This window comes from Nicotiana tabacum, chromosome 4 (genome assembly GCF_000715075.1).
Source record: "Nicotiana tabacum cultivar K326 chromosome 4, ASM71507v2, whole genome shotgun sequence".
NCBI lineage: Eukaryota > Viridiplantae > Streptophyta > Magnoliopsida > Solanales > Solanaceae > Nicotiana > Nicotiana tabacum.
This window is the reverse complement of record NC_134083.1, coordinates 11,082,248-11,100,282: the sequence shown is the minus strand read 5'-3', so window position 1 is coordinate 11,100,282 and position 18,035 is coordinate 11,082,248.

Sequence of the window (18,035 nt, the reverse complement as noted above, 5' to 3'; positions counted from 1 at the left end):
CTCCGGTAAGTTTTTACAATGCTCCACCGGCACGGGATTCCTATAGTGATTATTCCAGTTATCCGGTACAGACTCAGTATGAGCAATTGCGACCTCAGAGGGGATGTTATGAGTGTGGTGACACTAGGCACATTATGAGAGATTGTCCCAGACTTGGGAGGGGTGAATTTTATAATAACACTCAGACTATGGGCCCCAGTGTAGTTACTACCCCACGTGCACAGCCAGTTAGGGGTGGAGGACTGACGAGTAGAGGGCGCCTAAGAGGTGGAGTGTCACAACCCAAATTATCCCTCTGTAAGGGGTCGTGATGGCACCTAGTCTTTACGACTAGGTAAGCCTAATATTGCGAAAAATATAAAGAAAACACAACATTTTTTAAAGATAAACAGCGTATTATAAATAGCCAAGAGTAGCACTACTCGGCATATACAAAATAGTTTCCCAAGACCCGGAATATCACTAAGTCACAAGCTGCTATAATCTATGTAGCTCTATACAAAAGTTTGAAGATAATAAAGGAAGTCTCTAGACGAGGGAGTAGAAGGGGACTCCGAAGATCTGCAGACGCAAGAAGAAGTACCTTGAAGTCTCCTAGAATCAGCAGCACACACTAACCCCAAGGCTGATAGCTTGTACCTGGATCTGCACACGAAAACATATGCAGGAAAGGGCATGAGTACACCACAATGGTACCCAGTAAGTGCCAAGCATAACCTCGGTCGAGTAGTGGCGAGGTCAGGTCAAGGCCCTACCGAAGTAAATAAAAATGAATTAAACACTAAAAGATATAAGTAGAATTTACGGTAACACAGTTAAAGAAATTCTAGAAACTTTAACAGTTAAGGGAGCCCTCGGCTCAAAACAAGGTAAACATAGTGGGAAATCTCTCGGGATACCGTCCCGTAGTTTCAAATGAATATACAGTACAGGGGGATTTCTCGAAATACGTCCTTAGTCCCAAAGTAAATATGCAGTGTTGGGGGATCTCCCGAAATACGTCCGTAGTCCCAAAGTAAATATGCATTGCAAGATGAAATGACAAGTATGGCATTAAGTTATACAGTTTATACTGGACACCTATAAGGCAAATAAGGACTTATCTAAACATGACGCACAGAATGTCAATTAGGCAGTTAAAATACGTAAGCATGCTTTTCTAGTCTAAACTACACAATTAAACATATTAGTACAACTTAATAAGAGAAGCAATTTATGATTTAAAAAGGTTAAACAGGATTTTTTCAATAAAGCCCGTGTACGTACTCGTCACCTCACGTACACGGCGCCCATACACCAAATAATATTAAGATATCCTAATGGGGAAGTCCCCAACACAAGGTTAGGCAAGCCACTTACTGCGAATCGCTCAAATCAACTCGATATCACGTTCTTTCCATGAGTATCCGACTCCAAATGGCCTAAATCTATTCAAAACAGTACAATACCATCAATACTTGCTAATGGGATGAATCCCACAAGAAAAACTACAAAAATTAGGCCAAAATCCAAAATTGGCTCAAACCTGGCCCCCGGGCCCACGTCTCGAAACCCGACAAAATTCACGAAACTAGAAACCTCATTCACTCACGAGTCTAACCATATCAAATTTACTAAAATCTGACACTAAATGGTCCTCCAATCCACAATTCAAACCTCCATTCCAATTTTCCACCTTAAATACACATTAACTAGGTGGAAAAATACATGGCAAGGCAAGATTATTGACCAAAAATAAGCACAAGGAACTTACCTCAAGAAATGCCTCGAAAATGCTCTCAAAAATCGCCCTAACCCGAGTTTGCAAAGCCAAAAATGATAAAAATCGCGAAGCCCTTCGGTTTTAATCACTGCCCAGATATTTTCGCACCTGCGGAACCTGGGCTCGCACCTACGGGTGCGCTTGTGTGGAAAACGTGTGCATCTGCACAACTCACTTGCCCTCTCTGCCTTCGCACCTGCGACGAAAGGGCCGCACCTGCGCGCTCACGCCTGCGGACATCCCTTCCGCTTCTACGCATCTTGCGCATTTGCAAACAGCCTTGCGCATTTGCGGGCATCGCAGATGCGGAACTTCCTCGCACCTGCGACCCCAGGCCGACTCTCAACTTCTCGCATCTGCGCTTCAATCTTCGCATATGCGGCTCGCGCTCTTAACCCCAAAATCACTTAACGAAGCTAACAGAGTCGACGGAAGTCCATTCCGGATCCGTCTTCACACAGTTACGACTACCGTCCAAACTCTAAGGCTTAAACTCACAACTAGGGACTAAGTGTCCCAAAACTCCCCGAATTCCATAATCAAACACTCCGGAAAATCCCAAAAGCAGAAACAAATATGGGGAAAGCAGATATTAGGGGATCGGGGCTCAAATTCTCAAAATGACCGGCCGAGTCATTACATCCTCCCCCTCTTAAAACAATCGTTCATCCTCGAACAAATATAAAGACATACTTGAAACTGAGAAAAGATGAGGGTTCTGGATGCGCATATCTTGCTCGGTCTCACAAGTCACCTCCTCGACCGGCTGACCCCTCCACAAGACCTTTACTGAAGCAATATTCTTTCACCTGAGCTTTCTGACATGCCTGTCCAAAATGGATATTGGCTCCTCAACATAAGATAGACATTTGTCCAACTGGACTGAGCTGAAATCCAATACATGAGTCGGATCACCGTGATACTTCCGGAGCATAGACACGTGGAATACCGGGTGAACTCCTGCTAGGCTGGGAGGCAAGGCAAGCTCATAAGCAACCTCCCCAACTCGCCGCAATATCTCAAAAGGACCAATGAACCTCGGGCTCATCTTGCCCTTCTTCCCAAACCTCATGACACCTTTCATATGCGATACCCAAAGCAAGACTCGCTCACCCACCATAAATGCCAAATCACGAACCTTACGGTATGCATAACTCTTCTGTCTGGACTGGGCTGTGCGAAGTCTCTCCTGAATCACCTTCACCTTATCCAGGGCATCCTGGACCAAATCTGTACCCAACAATTGGGCCTCGCCCGGCTCAAACCATCCCACAGGGGCCCGACACTGCCTACCATACAAAGCCTCATACGGTGCCATCTGAATGCTGGACTGATAACTGTTGTTGTAAGAGAACTCTGTAAGTGGCAAGTATTGATCCCATGACCCTCCGAACTCCATCACACAGGCACGGAGCATATCCTCAAGAATCTGAATCGTGCGCTCGCACTTCCCATCCATCTGAGGGTGAAAGGTTGTGCTCAGCTCTACCCTAGTACCCAACTCCTATTGTACGGCTCTCCAAAATCGAGATGTGAACTGTGTACCTCTGTCTGAAATGATGGATACTGGAATACCATGAAGGCGGAAAATCTCTCTGAAGAGTATGTAGTCAACACCGGAATGAAATGGGCTGACTTGGTCAGCCGATCCACGATCACCCAAATAGCATCGAACTTCCTCAAAGTCCGAGGAAGTCCAACCACAAAGTCCATGGTGATCCGCTCCCACTTCCACTCTGGGATCTCTAACCTCTGAAGTAATCCACCCGGTCTCTGATGCTCATATTTAACCTGCTGACAGTTGAGACACTTGGCCACAAACCCAACTATATCCTTTTTCATACTTCTCCACCAATAGTGCTGCCTCAAGTCCTGGTACATCTTCGCGGCACCCGGATGAATAGAGTACCGCGAGCTATGGGCCTCCTCAAGAATCAACTCCCGAAGCCCATCTACATTGGGCACACAGATCCAGCCCTACATCCCCATCACACCGCCATCACCAATAGTCACATCTCTAGCATCACCTCGCCGAACCCTGTCCTGAAGAACTAGAAGATGAGGATCATCATACTGGCACTTCTTGATACGGTCATAAAGAGAAGACTGAGCAACCACACAAGCTAATACCCGGCTAAGTTCTGAAATATCCAATCTCACGAACTAACTAGCTAAGGCCTGAACATCCAAGGCTAGGGGCCTCTCAGCTGCCGGAAGATATGCCAGGCTCCCCAAACTCTCTGCCCGGCGATTCAAGGCGTCGGCCACTACATTGTCCTTCCTCGGGTGGTATAATATAGTGATATCATAGTCTTTAAGTAGCTCCAACCACCTCCTCTGGCGCAAATTAAGGTCCTTCTTCCTGGACAAGTACTGCAAACTCCGGTGATCAGTGTAAATCTCACAGGGAACACCGTACAAATAATGGCACCAGATCTTCAAGGCGTGAACAATAGCTGCTAACTCGAGATCATGAACCGGATAATTCTTCTCATGCACCTTCAACTGTCTAGACGCATAGGCAATCACCCTACTGTCCTGCATCAATACCGCTCTGAGGCCAATCCTCGAGGCATCACAATAGACAGTGTAGGACCCCGAACCTGTAGGCAATACTAATACTAGGGTTGAAGTCAAAGCTGTCTTGAGCTTCTGAAAGCTCTGCTCACACTCCTCGGTCCACCTAAACGGAGCAACCTTCTGGGTCAACCTGGTCATAGGTGCTGCAATGGATGAAAATCCCTCCACAAAGCGATGGTAATATCCCGCCAAACCAAGGAAACTGCGGATCTCTATAGCTGATGATGGTCTAGGCCAACTCTGCACTGCCTCCATGTTCTTCGAATCTACCTTGATCCCATCACAAGACACTATGTGGCCCAAGAATGCCACTGAATCAAGCCAGAATTCACACTTAGAAAATTTTGCATATAACCTCTTCTCCCTCAAGGTCTGAAGCACGGTCCTCAGGTGCTGCTCATGATCATCCCGAGACCGGGAATATACCAGGATGTCGTTAATAAACACAATGATGAAGGAATCAAGATAAGACGGAATACACTGTGCATCAAATGCATAAAGGCTGCTGGTGCACTGGTCAGCCCAAATGACATGACAAGAAACCCATAGTGACCATATCTAATCCTGAAAGCAGTCTTCGAGATATCCGGCTCCCGAATCTTCAACTGATGATAGCCAGAACGCAAGTCAATCTTGGAAAATACCTTGGCACCATGTAACTGGTCAAATAAGTCATCAATACGAGGCAATGGGTACCTGTCCTTCACTGTAACCTTGTTCAACTGCCGATAATCAATACACATATGCATAGAACCATCCTTCTTTTTTACAAATAAGACTGGAGCACCCCAAGGTGACACACTGGGCCGAATGAAGCCCTTATCAAGCAACTCCTGCAATTGCTCCTTCAACTCCTTTAATTCAGGAGGAGCCATACGATATGGAGAAATAGAAATGGGCTGAGTGCCCGACAACAAATCAATGCCAAAATCAATATCTCTGTCGGGCGACATGCCCGGAAGATCAGCTGGAAACACATCTGGGAATTCCCTCACCACTGGAACTAACTCAACTGTAGGGGTATCAATACTGACATCTCTCACATAGGCCAAATACACATCACACCCCTTCTCAACCATTCGCTAAGCCTTAAGAAATGAAATGACCTTGCGGGGAGTATACTTTAAGGTACCTCTCCATTATAATCTCGGCAAACCTGGCATAGCCAGCGTCACGGTCTTAGCGTGATAATCAAGAATAGCATAATGGGGTGACAACCAGTCCATGCCGTAGATAACATCAAAATCTACCATACTGAGAAATAACAAATCGGCTCTGGTCTCAAAACCATCAAACACGACCGATATATGCGGTCCACAACGAGAGAATCTCCCACGGGAGTAGATACATAAATAAGGTAACTCAAAGAATCCCGAGATATCCGCAAATGTGGAGCAAAATAAGAAGACACATATGAGTACGTAAAGCCTTGGTCAAATAATACCGATGCATCCCTATGATAGACAGGGACGATACCTGTGATGACTGAATCTGAAGTAACGGCCTATGATCTGGCTGGAAGGGCATAGTACTTGGCCTGGCCTCCCCCTCTAGGGCGACCTTGACCTCCCCGACCTCCACCTCGAGATGGCCGAGCAGGTGGGGTAGCAGTTGGTGCTGGAAGAATGGCCAGAGGACCCGGTGGAGCACGTGGAGGCTGATAAGTCTGTGGAGGTGCACCCCTCCTGGCTCTGGGGAAATCTCTAACCAGGTGACGAGTGTCACCACACTTAAAACAACCTCTCGGAGGATGCGGCGACTGAGACTGACTCGGACCTGGCCTACTGGACTGGCCGGTAATAGCACCTTGAGTAGGAGGCATACTGGATACTGGCGGTGCATAATAGGGCTCCTGAGGTCCAGGAGGAGCTGGGACACCGCTGGCTGCTAGAAGAGCTAAATAAACAGGGCGACTCACAAAACCCCTAAATAATGACCAGTCTCTCGAGACCTCTTGGCCTCTCTCTCCTCTCTGTCCCGGGCGAACATGCCCTCCACTCTCTTGACAATGCTCACTGCATGCTGATAAGTGATGTCCATCTTCAACTCCCTGGCCATACTGGGCCAAATACTGGGGTGGAGTCCCTCAATGAAGCGACGAACCTTCTCTCTGACTGTAGCAACCAGAGCTGGTGCATGGTGAGCTAACCCACTGAAACAGACTGCATACTCCGACAAAATTCATAAAACCTTGACGCAACTGCTCAAACTCTGCGCGCCAAGCATCCCTGAGGCTCTAAGGAACATACTCACGTAAGAACATCTCTGAGAACTGAGTCTAAGTGAGTGAGGCTGCCGCGTCCGGACTACTCAGCTCATAGGCACGCCACCACTGATATACTGCTCCCCTCAGCTAGAAAGCGGTGAAAGAAACCCCACTCGTCTCCACAATGCCCATAGTGCGGAGAATACGATGACACTCCTTAAGAAAATCCAGAGCATCATCTGAAGCTAGTCCGCTAAAAGTAGGTGGGTGGTACGTCTTGTACCTCTCAAGTCTGAGCTGCTCTACCTCAGAAGCAGCTACCCTGATCTCATGTTGAACCGGAGCCACTGGGGGCATAGGAATATACTCTGGGGCCTAATCAACCTAAACCCTCTACTCAGGGGTGCGGGCTGCGGGAGTCTGTGCCCTTTCCCCGGCCTGAGATGTAGCGGGAGCTATCGAAAATAGTCCAGCCTGAGCCAGAGTGCTGAACATGCTCAAGAACTGAGCTAAAGTCTCCTAGAGGGCTGGAGTAGCAATAGGACTCTCCGACGCTGGCCCTCCAGCTGGAACTGCTGGGGGCTCCTCTAACGCAGCTCTCACAGGTGCTCGGGCTGCACCGAGTGGTCGTCCTCTACCCCGACCCTGGCCTCTGGCGGCTCTGGCAGGGGGCTCGGGTGCCTGATCATCGGTCCTCCCATTGCGGGTCCTCACCATCTGTGAGAAAGAATAGAATAGAATATTAGAATTTTTTTGGTGTCAATAACTCACACGACAAGGAAATCAAAGAAATATGATTGTTCTTAACAGATACATAGCCTCCCGAAGATAAGTACGGACGTCTCCGCACTGATTCGGGAGACTCTAATAAACCGGATTGCGACTAGCGACTCCTACGGACGTAGTGCTTTGATACCAACTTGTCACGGCCCAAATTATCCCTCCGTAAGGGGTCGTGATGGCACCTAGTCTTTACGACTAGGTAAGCCTAATATTGCGAAAAATATAAAAAAAATACAACATTTTTTAAAGATAAACAGCGTATTATAAATAGCCAAGAGTAGCACCACTCGGCATATGCAAAATAGTTTCCCAAGACCCGGAATATCACTAAGTCACAAGTTGCTATAATCTATGTAGCTCTATACAAAAGTTTGAAGATAATAAGGGAAGTCTCTAGACGAGGGAATAGAAGGGGACTCCGAAGATCTGTGAACGCAAGCAGAAGTACCTTGAAGTCTCCTAGAATTAGTAGCATGCACTAAACCAAAGGCTGATAGCTCGTACCTGGATCTGCACACGAAAACATGTGCAGGAAAGGGCATAAGTACACCAAAATGGTACCCAGTAAGTGCCAAGCCTAACCTCGGTCGAGTAGTGATGAGGTCGGGTCAAGGCCCTACCGAAGTAAAATAAAAATAAATTAAACAGTAAAAGATATAAGTAAAATTTACGGTAACACAGTTAAAGAAATTCTCGAAAATTTAACAGTTAAGGGAGCCCTCGGCCCAAAACAAAGTAAACACAGTGGAAAATCTCTCGGGATACCGTCCCGTAGTTTTAAATGAATATACAGTACAGGAGGATCTCCCGAAATACATCTGTAGTCCCAAAGTAAATATGCAGTGCTGGGGGATCTCCCGAAATACGTCCGTAGTCCCAAAGTAATTATGCAGTGCTGGGGGTTCTCCCAGAATACGTCCGTAGTCCCAAAGTAAATATGCAGTACAGGGGGATCTCCCGAAATACGCTCGTAGTCCCAAAGTAAATATGCAGTGCAAGATGAAATGACAGGTATGACATTGAGTTATATAGTTTATACTGGACACCTATAAGGAAAATAAGGACTTAGCTAAACATGACGCACAGAATGTCAATTAGGCAGTTAAAATACGTAAGCATGCTTTTCTAGTCTAAACTACACAATTAAACTATTAGTACAACTTAATAAGAGAAGTAATTTATGATTTAAAAAGTTTAAACAGGATTTTTGCAATAATATCCCGTGTACGTACTCGTCACCTCACGTACACGGTGCCCATACACCAAATAATATCAAGATATCCTAAAGGGGAAGTCCCCAACACAAGGTTAGGCAAGCTATTTACCTCGAACCGCTCAAATCAACTCGATATCACGTTCTTGCCACGAGTATCCGACTCCAAATGGCCCAAATCTATTCAAAACAGTACAATATCATCAATACGCGCTAATGGGATGAATCCCACAAGAAAAACTATAAACATTAGGCCAAAACCCGAAATTGGCTCAAACCCGGCTCCCGGGCCCACGTCTCAAAACCCGACAAAATTCACGAAACTAGAAACCTCATTCACTCACGAGTCTAACCATATCAAATTTACTAAAATCCGACACTAAATGGTCCTCCAATCCACAATTCAAACCTCCAAATCTCTAGCCTCCAACTTCCAATTTTTCACCTTAAATACACATTAACTAGGTGAAAAAATACATGGCAAGGCAAGATTATTGACTAAAAATAAGCACAAGGAACTTACCTCAAGAAATGCCTCGAAAATGCTCTCAAAAATCGCCCTAACTCGAGTTTGCAAAGCCAAAAATGATAAAAATCGCGAAGCCCTTCGGTTTTAATCACTGCCCAGATATTTCCGCACCTGCAGAACCTGGGCTCGTACCTACGGGTGCGCTTGTGCGGAAAACGTGCGCAACTGCACAACTCACTTGCCCCCTCTGCCATCACACCTGCGACGAAAGGACCGCACTTGCGCGCTCGTGCCTGCGGACATCCCTTCCGCTTTTACGCATCTTGAGCATTTGCGGGCATCGCAGATGCGGAACTTCCTCGCACCTGCGACCCCAGGCCAACTCTCGACTTCTCGCATCTGCGCTTCAATCTCCGCATGTGCGGCTCGCTCTCCTAATCCCAAAATCACTCAACGAAGCTAACGGAGTCGATGGAAGTCCATTCCGGATCCGTCTTCACATAATTCCGACTACCGTCCAAACTCTAAGGCTTAAACTCACAACTAGAGACTAAGTGTCCCAAAACTCCCCAAATTCTATAACCAAACACTTCGGCAAATCCTAAAAGCAGAAACAAATATGGGGAAAGCAGATATTAGGGGATCGGGGCTCAAATTCTCAAAACGACCGGTCGGGTCGTTACATGGAGGCCCGACCCGTTGATATAATCGCTATGATTTGGCTGAGGCCGATACACCAGATGGTGTCGTTACAGGTACGATCCCGATTTGTTATAAAAGAATATTTTTCCTTAATTTGATTCGGATCTGAATATTGAGGTGAGTCCTCCTATTATGCTCCGCTTATGGGTGAGCTTCATAATTTTGTGACCCTCTTATATGTTTATCCCTGTTGGGAGATTTGAAGATGTGAGCCCGTATCTGTCATTTTTATTTTTGGGCACCATTGAGGGCTATAAGTCCAAAAGTAATTTTTATTATTCATTACAGTGGGTTTGATGTGTTTCGAAATAATTGATTCCAATTTTATGAATTATATGCCCTACCAGTATGAGGGTTCATTATGCGTTATGAAAAATGTTTAAGAAATTTATTGAAAAGAAGAAAGAAAGGAAATTGAAATTTCAGTTGGCACAATTTGCAAAATACTTGTGATTCTGAGTTGAGAACGAGATCCTCGCATTTTTATATGATGTGAAATATTAAAATCGGGCTACAAGCCACAGTGGAAGTTATATAAGGACCAGGTCCTTGTGGTGAAATATTTATGAGTTTAAATTCTCCCTTTGTGAAGTTTAATTTGTACTATAGTACTAATGGGGAGTTATGCCTGATAGGCTTATGTGATAATTCTTTTACGTGTTTCTGCACCATAATTGTGATGTAATTATTGAGTTTTAACCTACGAGGTGAGTGCCCAGGTGGCGTTAAATGTGACTCGTTAAGTCGGGTAAATAGTTATGAGGTTTTCATGCCTCACATTTTACTGTCAGTGTTGTGAAAATTTGAAACGAGGTTTTGGTTAATATAAAGTTAATTGGCGATGTTGTAATCGATTATGAACAACTATTAAGACCAGAGATGTGGTGATGGGCATACATATGATGTGTTTCATGTACTGATATCATTATGATAATGTAGTGCTTGTAATGCTGAGATTAGTGTTATTGATATATACATTGTGGTGCTTTGTGGGGCTGTGAATGTGTTGTTAAGAGTTATTTTAGTGTTGCTCTGGCAGGTGGATAGGCCCAATTACAGGGGAGACTCTGCCGAATTTTCTGAAAAATTTGGGAGTTAGTAAAATTTGAGGGATTGAGACGTGTGAAAGAAGAGATAAGTTATGTTATGTGTTTGAGGGCGGACTCTACTACTCATTCAAGGGAGAATGATCCTAACTGGGGGGGGGGGGGAATGTAACAACCCAGAAAAATTTCGAAGTACTTCAACACTATCAAAAAAATTGATGTGTGCGTAGGCACGAGTTGCTATAGCCAGTTGGGACTAATACCGTGCGTTGATGTGAAAATTAGGCATTTTGAAAATGTTTGGAGTGTAAGAAATTGGTTTTAAAATTTATAAGTATGGATAAAAGAAATAATCTCAATTGAGATAGTGTTATCGGATCCATGTTAAATTTCGGAACGTAGAATCACTCACGAGTATGTTCGTAAGAATACACTCAGTAATTTAATGTCCTCAGAAAGATTCTTGGCACGTTCGAGGATGAACGTATGTTTAAGAGGTGGAGAATGTAACGACCCGACTTATCATTTTAAGAACTAATGCCCCATTATGTGACTTAAGGTCTCGAGCAGCTTCGTAATATGTATTATGACCCGCGGGTGTGGTCGAGTTTGATTTTCGGAAGATTCGGAAATAAATTGAAAGAACAATTCTTATTTAGAAGCTTAAATGGAAAGAGTTGAACGGAGAGTTGACTTTTGAGCAAACGACCCCGGATTGGAATTTGGATGATGTCAATAGCTTCGTATGGTAATTTCGGACTTAGGAGTATGTCCGGATTTGGATTTGAAAGTCCGTAGGGCAATTCGACACATTTTGGCGAAAGTTGGAAAATAGACGATTTTCGAAAAGTTCGATCGAAGGTTGAATTTTTGATAACGAGGTCGGAATCCGATTATGGAAATTGGAATAGGTCTGTTATGTCATTTATGACTTGTGTGCAAAATTTGAGGTCAATCGGACTTGATTCGATAAGTTTCGGCATCAAATGTAGAAGTTGGAAATTTCATAATACACTAAAGTTTCAAGTGAGTTCGCACAAGACCTAACTTCAAATGAGTATAAATCTCATTATACAAAGTTCTATATGGTGTATTACCTATAAAATGAAAGATCCTTGAGTCTAGTTTCTAATGCATCAAACCGTTTATCATTTGGACATTCCTACAAGAAGTTATGACCAAATTACCAAAGGCTAGAAATATTCGATTTTGCGACCAATTCTGCGATCGCAGAATAGTTATGCGATCGTGAAACTGCTTCTGCGACCGCAAACTGGTCACATAATGGACCAAACAGCCCAGTTCTTGGCACAAAATTTTGCGATCATTGTGCGGCCCGCATACCCATTCTGCGGTCTATTATGCAACTGCAGACCTGCTTTCGGAGGGTTAATCTTTCTATTTTCATAACCCGACCCCATTTTAATAAATAGCCTTTGGGGCTTATTTTGAGGTGTTTTCTGAGGGTTTTAGAGAGAGAGGCAAGAGCATTTTAGAGAGAGAAGGAGGGAACCTAGCATTCTAATCATCCAATCTTTAAAAATCAAGGAAGTTAATCACAAAATCTTCATCTAAGAGGTAAGATTCAACCCCTAGTCTTCAAATTTCGAGTTTGGATAAAAGATTGATGATTTGGAGTATGATTCTTGGGTGTAAGAGTATTATATATATGCTTGTACCAATAAAGTTTGTGGGAAGATTTTTGAGATCTAATAAGTAAAGATTGGATTGTGGAATAAAAGAAATCTTATAGAAGAACCTTGTAACCAAATTTGCACACCTAGTGTTTGATAAAATGCTCAAATGAGCTGAAACCATAAAAATCTTCCTGATTATGGTTCACTTTTGTTATGTTTCTAAATATATTGAAGTTGCTAGGATTTTCGGAACCTTGTAGTAATGTAAGGAAGGCTCAAGAAAGATTGGAGCCGTCCGGAGGTCAATTCACGTGAGAAAGCTATTTTGGAATATCGGCCTAAGTTCAAAAAGGTAAGTATCTTGTCTAACCTTGAGTGGGGGAATTATCCCTTAGGCATCGAGTCTTATGTGCCATTTGTGAAATGTGAAAAGCCATGTACATAAGGTGACGAGTATGTACTCGGGCTTATATGTGAAATATTTACTGAGTTAAAGTCTTGAGCATATTGTGTAGTAAATTGGATAATTGTTGGCATTTATTTAATCATCTATTTGCCATACCTCAATTCGCATTTATTGAATTTGTTTTTATATGACGATTTGATGTGAAGGTTACTTGTATATTTATGTGAATTCCGTGAGTTTGATGGTTTGATATTTTTTGGAATTTAATTTCATTATGGATTTTTTCTCTACAAATAATAAATTAAATGAGCTTAAGAAAAGGTGTTTATATAATTATTGAGAATTTGGATTAATGAAGGCGTTGCCCTATGCTGAGTAATTTCTATCTCTGTTGATTGTTTTTGAGGTCTTATATACATTGTGTGGAGCCTTCGGCTATTTGTTGTGAAATTAATTGATTTGTTATATCTTTGGAATTGGTTGTGGCCATTGGGCAAATTGTGTTATGAATTGATTTTGGTATGTTGTCGTGATAATATTCTGTATAAATTGTTGAGTTATTATTTTGAGAATATAAGGGTGGCATTTCACTGTTGATATTATGTGGGTATAAGGGTGGCATTTCACTGTTGTTATGTGTGTTGGGATATTGTCAGGGTGGAGCAATAAGGGTGGCTATAGGAGAGATAAGAGTGGCTATTTTCATGGATGATATATGATGATGTGGAGTGATGTATTGATGATTTTATTTGATGTTGTGATTTTCCTTGTATTTATTTTTAGACCTTGTGCAATTTATCTTGTTATTGGTAAGTTGATAATAGTCTGATTTATGTTGAAATTGGGAGCATGTGGCTATTGCTAGGTGGTTGTGATAAAGAAATGTGGGCACGAGGTGCCGTGAGTAAATAATGATGATATTGGCTCATGAATTATCCGTGCAGTTGAGATATGAAACGTGGGCACGAATTGCCGGGAAAAATATGATGGCTTTATTATTGGCACATGAACTGTCCGTGCAGATATGATCTAAAAAATGGGCACGAGGTGTAGGAAAAATATAATGATTTAATTATGGGCACGAAGTGCCGTGAAAATATAAAAGTGGGATGAGACCCGTATTTTTATGATTATGAAATGAGGTGTCACATGGTGACTTTTAATTGAAAGAATTATATTCAAAATATTTATTTGGAAGAATTTTTATTCAAAAAGTAGTATTTGAAGGAATTGTATGTGAACGATATTTATTTGAGAAATTTATATTTGAAAAGGTTTTATCGAAAGAATTATATTTGAAAGATATTTATTTGAGAAAATTATATTTGAAAGAGAGTTATATAGAAGAATTATATGTGAAAGATATTTATTTGAAGAACTTGATTTAGTTGAGTGTACTTGTATTTATTATTTGTTGAGCAATATTAATAGTGTTCTTGTTGCCATATCGGGCATATCACTGGTTGATTTGTGTTGCCCTTATTGTTATTTATTTCTTATTATTTTGTATACTATATTGCACAGGTTATTAGACTAGTGAGTGTCTTGACTGTACCTCATCTCTACTCCATTGAGGTTAGTCTTGATACTTACTGGGTACCGACTGTGGTGTACTCATACTATACTTCTGCATATTTTTGTGCAGAGCCAGGTATTGGGGATATTGGACATGAACAGAGTTAGAGTGGGATCGCAAGAATTCAAGGTAGAGCTGCTTGGTCGTCGCAGTTCCTTGGAGTCTTTCTCTTTTATTGTACTGTTATTTATTATTCAAACAATATTGAGTATTCGATCCTCGAGATCATTTCATGTATTCAGTTAGAGTTCGTGACTCAATATTACCAGTCTTGGGAGGTTGTTATATTTGTAATTATTTCCGCTGTTGGTAAAACAAAATGGCTTGAATTGTTATAAAATCAGCTTACCTAGTCTTACAGACTAAGTGCCATCACGACGCCTGTGGCGGGATTTTGAGTTGTGACATTTCGTTGTTCAAGAGTTAATTTGACTAACCTCTGATGTTTTAAATTTAAAACTTAGATATTCAAAAACTATACGAGAAATACTGTGAAGCTGCAATTTTTTCATGTCAATATGATAAAAAAATATTTAAAAATTTTGGTCAAAATTTATATAATTTGAATCTCGAAATACTAAAAGGTATTATATAAACTGAATCTGAAGGAGTAATTAATTCAAAGTCTTAATTACTTGTTCTCAATATTAAAAAAATAATTTTATTTTTTCCAGGGGTTTAGTACTTTTACAATAATATAAAAATATAATAATTTTTGAACTTCTTCCATACTCGAATAATATTTTCTTTTTATTATTTTTTGTATAATATTTAAAATCTACGTGTATCCTATCTTGATGAATAAAATATTATATTAAACATTATATTTGATATATAAACTAAAAGCTTAAACTCTTGAAATTGAAGAATATTGATTATGCTTCCTTTTTAGTTTCAGCAAAAATATATAGCCTTTAAAATTTTTAGAATTTTTCTGGAAAAAAAAACTTCAGTGTTTATTTTTGATTTAGTGGTTTTTCTTTTTTCGTTTACCTTTTTTTTTTGGAGTATTCATTTTTAACTTTGTTTGCTCTAAGTTTTTCTGTCTAGCATCATTCTCATCTTTGTCTATTCATATTATCTCATGGGTAAGATGATTGAAACAATAGCCATTTTTAATTATTGAAAAACAACTTGCATGATTGATATGTACCTCGAATCGTTGAGATTGCAGTCTCTACAATATTAGTTTCCTATTTTTGAGTTAGTTGTGTTGCTAAAATTAATCGTTATATTTCTTTAATGAAGACCAAAGAATCTTATCCCTAAAAGGAGTCCTTAGTGGTTAAAAAAGGAGTCTAAGTGTCAAAAGTTTTTTTGCTTAAACTTTTCCAAACATTTTTTTCTGTTAATAGATTTGTTATGTTACATCATTAATTAATGAAGGATTTGTGCAAGGTATTTAATATTAAGACTTTGTGTACATATCTCAAATAAGGAAGGATTTAATGTATTAATTTAGTTTATTTAAAACTCCTAAATATTAGGGAGAAAACTTAAAATGATAATTTTGTCTAATATAAAATTTATTTTTAAGTGGCAAAAAAGACGAACAACATTTCGTTAAGGGCCTTTGTGCTTTTAATATAGTATATAGATTATATCGTATTGATTTAATAAATTTCAATTGTCATCTTATTTGTCAATATGATATACACAATAATAAAATCTCTATTAAATCAAAGGGACTTATATAGTCATTGAATAACTTTTTTGTTCCATATTTTCTTTATTCTATTATCCAATGTTTAGTATTTTTGCATTATTAATAGAAATTTTTATTAACAAATTACTTTGTTTAAAATTTTTGTCTGCTCGCTTTCTTTTTGTAATATAAGAGAAGATATATATTTTATTAATGTTGAAATATTTTTTATTTTAAATTTTGTTCTGTTGTTGTCAATAATATTATCTGAATTATAATTAATAAAATCTCTATTAAATTAAAGGGACTTATATAGTTAATTAGTTATTTTTTGTTATGTATTTTTCCTTATTATATTATTTAATATTTAATATAATTGCATTGTTAGTAGAAATGTTTATTAGCATATTACTTTGTTTAATGTTTTTGTCTACTACCTTGTTTTTTGTAATATAACAGAAGATATATATTTTATTACTCTTGAAATATTTTTTTATTTTAAATTTTATTCTAATGTTCTCAATAATATTGTCTGAATTTTAATGAATAAAATATCTATTAAATTAAAGAGACTTGTATAGTCATTGAATAACTTTTTTATTCTATATTTTTCTTTATTATACTTATCCAAATATTTAGGTTTTTTATATTGTTAATAAAAATTTTTATTAGCATATTACTTTGTTTAATATTTTTTTCTACTACTTTCGTTTTGTAATATAATAGAAGATATATATTTTATTACTCTTGAAATATTTTTTATTTTAGATTTTATCCTATTGTTCTCAATAATATTATCTGAATTTTAATGAATAAAATATCTATTAGATTAAAAAGAGTTGTATAGTCATTGAGTAGCTTTTTCGTTCTGTATTTTCTTTATTATATTATCCAATATTTAGTATTATTGCATTGCATATAGAAACTTTTATTAGCATATTACTTCGTTTAATATTTTTTTCTACTACTTTTTTTTTATAATAAAATAGAAGATATATATTTTATTACTCTTGATTTTTTTTAAAAAAAATTTTATCCTATTTTTCTCAATAAAATTATCTGAATTTTAATGAATAAAATTTTGATTGAATTAAAGAGACTTATATAGGCATCGAATAACTTTTTTGTTTTGTATTTGTTTTATTATATTATCCAATATTTAGTATTATTGCATTGTTAATAGAAACTTTTATTAGCATATTACTTTATATAAATATTTGTATGCTACTTTATTTTTATAACATAATAGAAGATATATATTTATATATTTTATACTATTATTCTCAATAATATTTTCTGAATAAATAAACTTTATACTTTTGAAAAGAAAAACGAAAATTATTAAAAAAACAAAGAAATTTTGAATTGGTAGTTTTTTATTTTTTGTAATTTTAGTTTTTTATTTTAAAATAATTTAAAAACTCCAACTTTAAACTACTCACCAATTTGAACGGATAATATTTTTTAACTTTTGTTTTTTATTATAAAATATTTTATTTTATTATTTTAAAGATATTTAAATTCAAAAACAATGACTAATAACTAGTTATTAACTAAATAACTAATTATTAACTACTTATGCCATGTGGCTTTTTTCTAGGCTGCCACTTGGCTTAAGGAGAGGACTTTTTCGCTACTTTTAATAATATATAGATAATATATAGATTATTTACTAAGTTCGATTTTAATTATCACTTTAGCTCTTTTTAACGCTAATTAAGAAAATAACAAAATACAAGGTATAGTTTACTAAGTTACCCTTATTAAATGCCTTTTGAGAATTGATTAATATTACGGGTATAGTTTATAATAAATTAATAAATTTAGCCTTAAATTTCTGAAATGGTAATCATTTTTTAGATAATTTTTTTGAGATGAAGTGATTGTTAATTTGGAACCCGAGGGAGTATTACGTTTGGGTTCTTTATGGGGCAGTTCCGTCTTCTCATTTTCCCCTATGTTCGGTGAGAATTTATCATATGCCGCACATAACTCACAAGGTTATGTGAG